General features: G+C 39.4%; 1 long non-coding RNA gene across 1 annotated transcript; it reads left to right on the forward strand.

Annotated features, from left to right (window-relative positions):
• Positions 1 to 4,456: 4,456 nt before the first annotated feature.
• LOC117498263 lies at positions 4,457 to 5,132 on the forward strand. The gene is made up of 3 exons (XR_004557560.1): positions 4,457 to 4,533; positions 4,897 to 4,938; positions 5,043 to 5,132. It is a non-coding gene; the product is annotated as an uncharacterized LOC117498263 (long non-coding RNA).
• The last annotated feature ends 4,359 nt before the right edge of the window (positions 5,133 to 9,491 follow it).

The raw sequence follows: 9,491 nt of genomic DNA on the forward strand, positions 1-9,491 counted from the left end.
CCGGACGTGACGTTGTATGATCGCTTAGCAACTGAACTCCGTGAAAAATAAACACCACTAAGGTTCAAGGTTCAAGGGTTTTTGTTATCAGATGCTAGCTACAGTGTAATTTTGGCATTTAAAATCTTAGACCCCGAGCTCCTCCAACAGTGCAACATAATATAAATAGGACATAATAAAAAAAGAAATAAAAAAAATTGTGCAAAATGCATCAATTTTGGTTCAAATTATGAAACCAGTAGATTCATTCATTTATTTATTTTTGTTGCCCCAGCTAAATCGATGTTAATCCATTTTTGTGGTTGTGGAATTACTGTACGTTACGTTGTGCGATCGCGTAGTAAGTGAACACCATGCTACCGATTACTATCCATGACCATGAACGCACCGGACATCGGCAACAACTTCCTCTCTGTCTGACTTCGCCAAGCAGGTAATGTGCAGCACCGCATGCCTCCAATATTTGTAATGTTTATTGCAAGTAAATCAGTTGTAGTTACATATTTTTTTTAAGCACGAGCTAGCTAAACACATATTAGCTTTACTTGACCGGAGATATAGTGCGGTGATGAGTCCTACAACCCAGAAGTGAGTTAGCATTTTACAACTATTGGTTCCCTCGTCTCAGAGCCAATGGGATTTCTCCAGAGGATTTTGGAAAATAGCTCGAAATAAGATCTGTGGAAAACGAACCTGTTGATAAATGCACGTTTTGTTCAGCCGGATAATCTCCACATATCTACCCTACTTTTATAATTTTCAAATCATAAATCTAATGGCCAGAAGCAAAATGCTAACGTTATGCTACAGACGAGTACAGCAGGGTCGCACGACTTTAACGTCACGCCAACTTAACGCCACTCTAAGGTTAGCTGTTAAATTGAGATAAATAAATGGCAATAAATTGACAGTGAGCAAATAACTAATTACCTTTAGAAGTACACCAAAACATAACTGCTAACAATATAAATGCTGTGTTGGAAAAAAAGTTAATGTAAGAAAATGTTGAGTTAAATACTTTTGGCACTGTATATACAAAGCTTGGAAAAATGCCTATTGTGGCTGTCATACTTGCATACAGTGGCAACTAATAGTATTGTGAAGAAATGTCATGACAACAGTCTACAGACTGTTACTGCACGCTGATTGTTGTGGTCCTATTTAGGACAAAACGTTCAGAGCTGTCCTTGTTCCAGTCCGCCCCTGATTGATTAGTGCTTTAACTCGTAAATTACCCCCAATGTTAAAGCTTGTTCATGATATGTGAGATTGTAAATTGTCATGCATTCAAAAGTGTTAACTGTATTTTTTTCCTTCAACAGATTCCAAACCAAAGCAAGATCAAACAGCACTTGTAAGAGCCTTTTTCTATTTCTTCTGGTCTCCCTCCACAGAGCTATATTCCCTACATTTCTTCCTGTCTTCTCCCCATTCTTACATCTCTGTCTCTTTACCACTTTCTCTTTTGTCACACACACACACACACACACACACACACACACACACACACACACACACACACACACACACACACACACACACACACACACACACACACACACACACACGGGTAGTTGTGCCCACAGGTAAGAACTTAAACTTTTCACGATTTAAATATAGCATTACAATCGACTAACAGTGTCATATATTTATGTCTTTGTTATGCAAAACTTACAGGGAAATTAAAAATTGTCTTATTCGAGCTGGTAACACAGACGACGTTGCAGCGTATTATACTGTAGTACTGCTATAATTCTAGATTATATTATAAATATAATTTTATATATAGGATTTCAACAGATTAACATTATCATATATTTTCGTCAAATTCAAGATTGTGCTTTTACAGTACAATGTCATGGTCAAGCTTGTAAGATAGTAGAAGTTGTGTAACCTTACTTTCGAGTACATAATATTTTACCGCTGAATTTTAGCATTGCTTTGAAATTGTACTAAAACTAAGTAAGGGGTCATTATTGCATTGATACTAAATTAATTTACTAAAATTAAATAAAAATGCAAGTGTTTTTATTCTATTCTAAACAGGATACCGTTTTTGTTGTAGCTTGGGGATGGACTTACAGTGACAGACAAAGGAAAATTAGTCAATATTTGTATTTGATTGCATTCTGAATTTGAAACCCAGTTTTTAAATGACCTTGTCTTTTATTTGTCTTTATCTCCAAAAGAATGCCAGGACCAGGTTCCACTTCGAGGCAATGCTCAAGCTGCTGCATGTCACTGAATGTGGCATACAAAACTTGCAAATTCTGCAAGGCGGTGCAGCCCCGCAAACTGCGCCTTAGCAAACGAATGGACAAGTTTGATATGAAAGCAAACACCTGGGTCCATGCACAAAAAAAGAATAAAACTTCATCCCACCTGAGGGATCAAGCTGCATTGGTGGTATGTGATGGACTTTTTTTTTTGTTGGCCTGCATGCATAATTAATAACAGCCCTGTACTTGTTCATTCTGGATTTGGAAAAAATATTTACATTTGATACAGAAATGTAATATCTGACCATATCTGATCATAATTACGTAATACAAATCTGCTGCTCAAAGCCCTAGGTAGAAATGGGCTTTGAGCTGGTGCACATGATGCAAATTTCATGACCTGCATGAACTGTGTGCCCCAAAAAAAATGTGACTATATGTGCATTCAAGTTTTAAAGCACTGTGTCAGAACACAGCAAAATACATTTGCACTATTTAATCATTTATCCAATTCAACTTACATTCGAAATAGACATTTTCATCAGTGTGTCTGCTCCCTGTCAATACAACTACTGTCGACACAGGGATAAGTTATGTTTATTTAACTTTGGCGAATCATCGCTGAATTTGATTCAATGTAATTGAAAGGTACTCTGTGTAATAGTGAGGTTTCTAAATTGCAACCAACTGAGTACCTCTCCCTTTATAAGCGTGTACAAGAACCTACAGTGGCCATCCATTGCCATGACAACATGAAAGGCCTTCTCTAGAGCCAGTGTTTTTTTTCTTCCGATTGAAGTACTGTAGTAACACGGCAAAGAGAAGAGAGTGAAAGAGACCGGCTCCCTATGTATATATGAAGGGCTTATTCTAAGCTAATCACAACAAAAAATAGTTATAGGTGATTATACACTAATGGAAACCTAATTATGAATACCATAATCAATTATATCTTACAGAACCCCTATAAATACTCCAGTGTACTTTAGAGATAGATATATTATCTCAACACTGTGATTGAGCCTGTGCGCAACAGCAGAACATCTAGTATACTTGTAAGGCATCCAAGTGAATACTCACCTTCTTGTAGTACAATTACCCCAAGCACAAGACTTAAAAAACATACTGCAGGTGATCAAAAATAGCGACGTTTATGTAGTAGAATGGCTCTAAACTTAATCCCACTTAGAATCTGTGGCACTGTTCATAAACCACAGTGCTACTCCACAAACCTAGATGATATATACAGTGTAAAAGATACTGGAAAACATTCCTGCCCACTGCAATAACACTGTACAACAAATCACCTCTGGCTGGAAGAGAACTGTCTGCTCCATAGTTTCTCTAGAAATAAAACCACCTTGTACATTTTACTCACACATAATCTGTTTCATATTTAATACTCCATAATTCCATATATTTTGAATATATATATATATATTTGTATATATATATATATATATATATAATATCTGTATGTATATTTTCTATTTTGTATTTTGACATGTATATTTTATATTTTATTTTATATTTTATTTTATTTTATTTCTATTCTTGTATATTTTGTTTTATTGTAAAATGCCTTTTATGCTGCTGTAACAAAAACAATTTCCCAATTTGGGATCAATAAAGTACGATCTATCTATCTATCTATCTAAATTCCGCCAAGAGAAATACAATGCAGAATAATGTTCAAAGCTTCTACTTGCTGATCGCAAGTTGTTAATGCATGCATCAAAAAAAATGTCTTTGTTATTGCATAGGGGTTGAATATTTGTGCTAGCAGTTTATGTGATTTATGTTTAACAACTGGTTTTGCCTTTGTAAATAACCAGGGCATAATTGTTCTGAAATAAGGTATATTTTGGTTTGTTGGAAGCTGGAAAAATGTCAGGCCCTTGGAGCCAGAGGCGTCTTGTTCCTAGCCCGGCCTGGAATAAAGAAGGAATGGACCTGCGAAGTAATGATGCCAAGGTGCAATGTCAGCAGCAATGCCTCCACCTGCCTCCACCTGCCTCCACCTGCCTCCAAAGGATGGAGGTGTTATTTGAAGTTGTTGCGAAAGGTATTGTTTTAGACACTTAGATGTCGTTTTGTTAATAAAGTTTAGGAGGAGCCCATAGGGGTAATTGACAGCAATTAACTTACACCTCTTCCTTAAATCAAGCATACAAATGGGAGAACTAGTGAATTACATGATGTTGTTGATGCTATCCAAAGCTTATTTTCTTTAATCTAGGTTGGAGTCATACAGAGCCTGCAGCAGCCTCCGAAACCCCACAGCCTCCTGCGGAAAACTCGCCTGCCACATCAAGTAATTGCAGAAGTCTATTGTACCACTCTTCTTATTGTTTTCTGACTATTATTTGTTATATGAGAATGTTATAAACAGCCAGGAGCTGACCATTCAAAATGACATTGGTTGAACTGCTTAATGAGTCAAATAACGCCTAAGAACTTAATGTCATTACTTTTATTATCACTTATGAGGACATTCCTATTGGTGGGGTTAGAGACCAATGTGTCCTTTTTCTGTGGTAAGATTATGTGTGCACGGAGTGGTTGTACTTGATGTAATATAAACTTGTGTTATTTTTGTAAGCTTCAGAGTCATTGTCACTTTTAACAGCAACTTGTATGTTGTATGTTTTACAAATTGTAACCTTTTCTTTTTCAGAAGTCGTCATTGCCACCGCAGACACCCCCACCGAGTCCTCTGGTAAGTAGCACAGCATAGTTCATCGCGATTTCCAGTAAAATAGGAGGTTCTGTAAATTGAAGAAGGTGGCGTACATCCATTCTACTCTTTCTACTTCTATGTAGGAAACCTATCCGAGGAGATGTACACCCTGACACTCATCCCTGTCCCAGCTGCAAGCACCTATTCACCCCCTTCACCATCGGCTGCGTCCCAGCCAGGGAAGAGGAAGAAGGGTTAGTGTTTTGTTTGTGTGATTCATTACATTTTAAATAATGAGTGTTGAGTGTTATTTGCCCTCTGGCATCATGGTTTATAATAATAGCACTTGTCATTTAAATGTACCTTTCAAGGAACCCAAGGAAATTTTACATATACAACAGAAATACAAATACAACACAATTCACAGATATCTTAGGGAAACCGTCTTTCCATAAATAGGGTGTGATTTGTCATAAAGTCACAGCTGGACGCTAACAACAAATATTATGAAAGTTATTTAAGTTGATTCAAAAATACATTTTGACATACTCCATATTTGAAGTCTGTAGATCAGGAACATGAAGGGCAAAAATCATCTATAGCCCACAGAGGTTGTGATGCTATCTCTGCCCCAGTCTCTACCGTCACTTACATTTAACTTTCTTACATCTGTCACAGGTTTGCCCACAGAGCGCTCCTCCTCTCCAAGACTTGCTACCTCTGTAGCAAATGGGTGTAGCAGTACCACAGGTGAAGCAGTACCACAGGTGAAGCAGTACCACAGGTGAAGCAGTACCACAGGTGTAGCAGTACCACAGGTGAAGCAGTACCACAGGTGAAGGGATGAAGAAGAGGTTAGCGTATTGCTAATCTGCAATGTGGCCTATTTGTGTCCAACTTCCTTTTTGTCATTAATCAAATATTCTTCTGGAGGATGTCCAAACCTTTTCTTCATTTGTTAATAACTTCTTATTTGCATCATTTCAGGCTGCAGAAAATGCTCAAGGCAGCAGATATTCAACTACAACGGAATAAAAGACAGAAGGGTAGAGAAGGTAAGATGTTGAAACTGACAAAGCATGAAGCAGCAATGCATTTACCCGTAGTCGCTGATATGGCTAACACTTGTTTTTGCCTGTCTGTTTGTGTGTGCCCGTGTGTAGGGAGGAAAGGAGGTAATGGTCTGCTGGCTGCCCTTGCGCATCATGGTGAGAACACAGCTCTTTGCTTAGCTTTTTTTTTAGACTGTGCGTTATAAATAAATGTATTACTTCATAACTAGTTTACTATCAGGCTTCTACAAAACTGACCCTAGGTAATTTGTTGTTTTATGATAACCCATGCACCAATATTCTCATCAGAGTCCAGTGCACTTCCTGGGGGCTTGGTTGGACCCCCCCAGAGCGTTGCGTATGCCGTTCTATCCACCTCGGGACCCGTTATCGTTACCGTAGTCGTTTACTGCCATATTCTGTCGTCCTAGTGTGGCCGAACGGTCTATATGACAAAACTGTAACGGAAACTACCGTATGCGTTCCCGTGGGGCCGCAGCCTTATGCTGCGTTCACACCGGACGCGATGCGAATATTCGCTTTGCTCCAATCGCTCAAGTTTCACCGCGGCTTGCAGTTTGTTTTATCGCGTCATTCAAAACAGACATACCGTTGACGGACAGTTGAGGTTGTTTACACTTCCATGCAAGATCGTTTTGATTATCTCTGTCGTTGACTATGGAGGATATAACAACTATTGCTGCTTTGTACCTTCTGTGGAAGTCCTACAAACGTAGCAACAAACGCCGCTCTGTCTGGGTTCACAATGTAATCAAGCGTCGCACACAGTTTGGTGAATATCATTGTTTGATCAAGGAACTGCGCCTGGATGACTGCCGTTTCCAGCGGTATTTTAGGATGACCTGTGTCCAGTTTGATGATCTTCTAGCTCGGGGTTGGTGTCAGGATTTCCCGGATGGACACAAACTACAGGCGTTCCCTCTCAGCTGCGGAGCGTCAATATGTCTCCGGTAAGTTGCTTTGTTTTTTATTAGCGTGTTAATATGAATACAAAATATTGAATGAATCTTGCACGTCATGGTGAATCAATACCACAGCACTATGGATCAAAATGAACTGTTTGTTGTTATTATTTAATTATAATAAACGTTTAAAAGGGATGCTTAAATAACTCCCATCATGATAGTTTGAATGACTTTGTATACTGCAGGGTAGCTTGTGAATTTACTCCAGGTGGAACTAAAGTCTGATTTAACACTTGATTATATTTCACATCATTCATCCACATCTGTAAAATAACTAAAGGTATTAATACATACCATTTAATGTAGCCTACTTAGTTACTTTACACCACTTTTTCAGGTTATGTCTTCATACAACTTTGTTTGATTTATTTTATATATGTTTCTTTTCTTTTGTGCTGCAGGTACCTCGCTACAGGAGATTCATTCAGGACAATTGCCAACAGCTTCCGTGTTGGTGTCTCAACAGTCTCTACCATCATCCCTGATGTGGCCACTGCTATCTGGGACTGCCTTGTGGAGGAGTTCATGGCTGTGCCCTCTACAGAGGAGTGGAGGTCAATAGCAGAGAAGTTTGAGGAGCGGTGGAACTTTCCTCTCTGCTGTGGAGCATTGGATGGGAAATATGTTGTCCTCAAAGCCCCAGAAAACACAGGATCCCAGTTCTTTAATTACAAAGGAACATTCTCACTTGATCTTTTGGCAGTTGTGGATGCAGAGCGTTGCTTTCGTGTCATTGATGTTGGGGGCTATGGAAGAACTAGTGATGGTGGCATTCTGGCCAACTCTTGATCAAGCCCTGAAATCTGTCTCCCTCCAACTGCCTGCTGGCCTGCCACTCTCAGCAGGTGACCACCTGGGACCCCTGCCACATGTATTTGTTGCAGATGAGGCCTTTCCTCTCAGGAAAAACCTCATGAGGCCATTCCCTGGGCGCAACCTTCGCAGAGAGCGCAGAATATTTAATTACCGTCTGTCTCGAACTCGGCTTGTTGTAGAGCAGGGGTCACCAACCTTTTTTAGGGTGAGGGCTACTTTCAAAAGATAAAACAAGTCGGGGGCTACTTTTACTCCTTTTTTTAGTTTTTTGCAGTGTATATATTTAGCATATTTATGCTGACCTTTAACCTTTGTGTGCTGTTTGGGTCTGTGGGACCCGTTTTCAGTGTTTACTAAAAGAACATGTATGCAATTTAATTATTTTAACCTGCTTTATTTGGGGGTGGACGGGCCTCACCTCCTCTAGGGGGGTCCTCACCTCCTCTAGGGGGGTCCTCACCTCCTCTAGGGGGGTCCTCACCTCCTCTAGGGGGGTCGGGAGGCATGCACCCCCGGGAAGATTATTTTTAAATGTTGAAGTGAAATGCATCAATCTGGAGCACTTTGAGCACAACATGAATTGATGGATACAGCTCTCAACACTCAGATGAAAGGGAGCTGTATACTTTTCAATAATCCAAACATCTTTAGAATATGATCAGAACCAATAACAAATAATTTAAACTGGTTTATTCTTATCTTATGTTACCTAGTTAGCATTCTTTCTTTTTATTTATGCTTATTTTACTAATCACTCCCCTTTCAAACTGTTTTTTGTTTTTTTTACTGTCCTATAGTACACATTGGAATGATTTCTGACTTTATCTATATTAAATAGATAAAGGTGTGCTCTCCCTAGCTCTCTCTCCCTCCCTCCCTCCCTCCCTAGCTCTCTCTCTCTCTGTCTCGCTCGCTCACAGAGGCTGTGTGCTCCTCCGTGGCGATGACGGCTTGCGTTAAAAAATAATAATAAACATATTTGTAAAGTGGGCGGGACACAAACGGGATTTCGAAAAGAGCGGGGGACATTTCCCCCCTGTCACAGGTGGAAATTACGCCATGCGTGTGTGTGCGTCAAGTGCAATAAATATATATGCAAGTTGCAGCACACAGAGTAAAGCTCTGCCCCTCATGTGCTGTATAGGCTGCATGATAGGCTGTTCAATGGGGCTGATGTGTTGTGTAGATTCTGCCAGAAGGGAAATCAGCGGGGAGGTGCCACATTGCTTTTCTTCCCGACTGCAACGCTGGTCCCGCAAATCAAGCAAGAACGTGATTGGTCGATATTCATTGTGGGGGTGGGGGGAGGAGGGGTGTTAGATAGATATAGAGTTGTAGTAAGTAGATAGAGTTCGCTATGATTTAGGTTTTGTTAATTCATAGGGTAGATAATTTTAATTACATTTCCTTTTTTGTTTTGTGTATTTTATACATTTTGGATTTGCTTGGCGAGTTATTTTTAGCTCCGCCCCACGGGCGACTTAGCCAGCCTCGGGGGACCTATTGCTGGCTTCGTTTATTTGTTTAAATATAAATAAATGATTTTAATATTGTCGCACCTCGTCTCCACTCTCAGGTTTTGTTATATGTGACACTTATATTTCTAGAAAGGATTATATGTGACTAGGAATACTCTGTTACAAGTAAAAGTTACTTTACACTACTGTGCACAATACAATCACCTTAATTACATTATTAATTATGTGATGACCATAAAGAAACCTAAAGAAAAGTATGT

This window comes from Trematomus bernacchii, unplaced genomic scaffold (genome assembly GCF_902827165.1).
Source record: "Trematomus bernacchii unplaced genomic scaffold, fTreBer1.1, whole genome shotgun sequence".
NCBI classification, from domain to species: domain Eukaryota; kingdom Metazoa; phylum Chordata; class Actinopteri; order Perciformes; family Nototheniidae; genus Trematomus; species Trematomus bernacchii.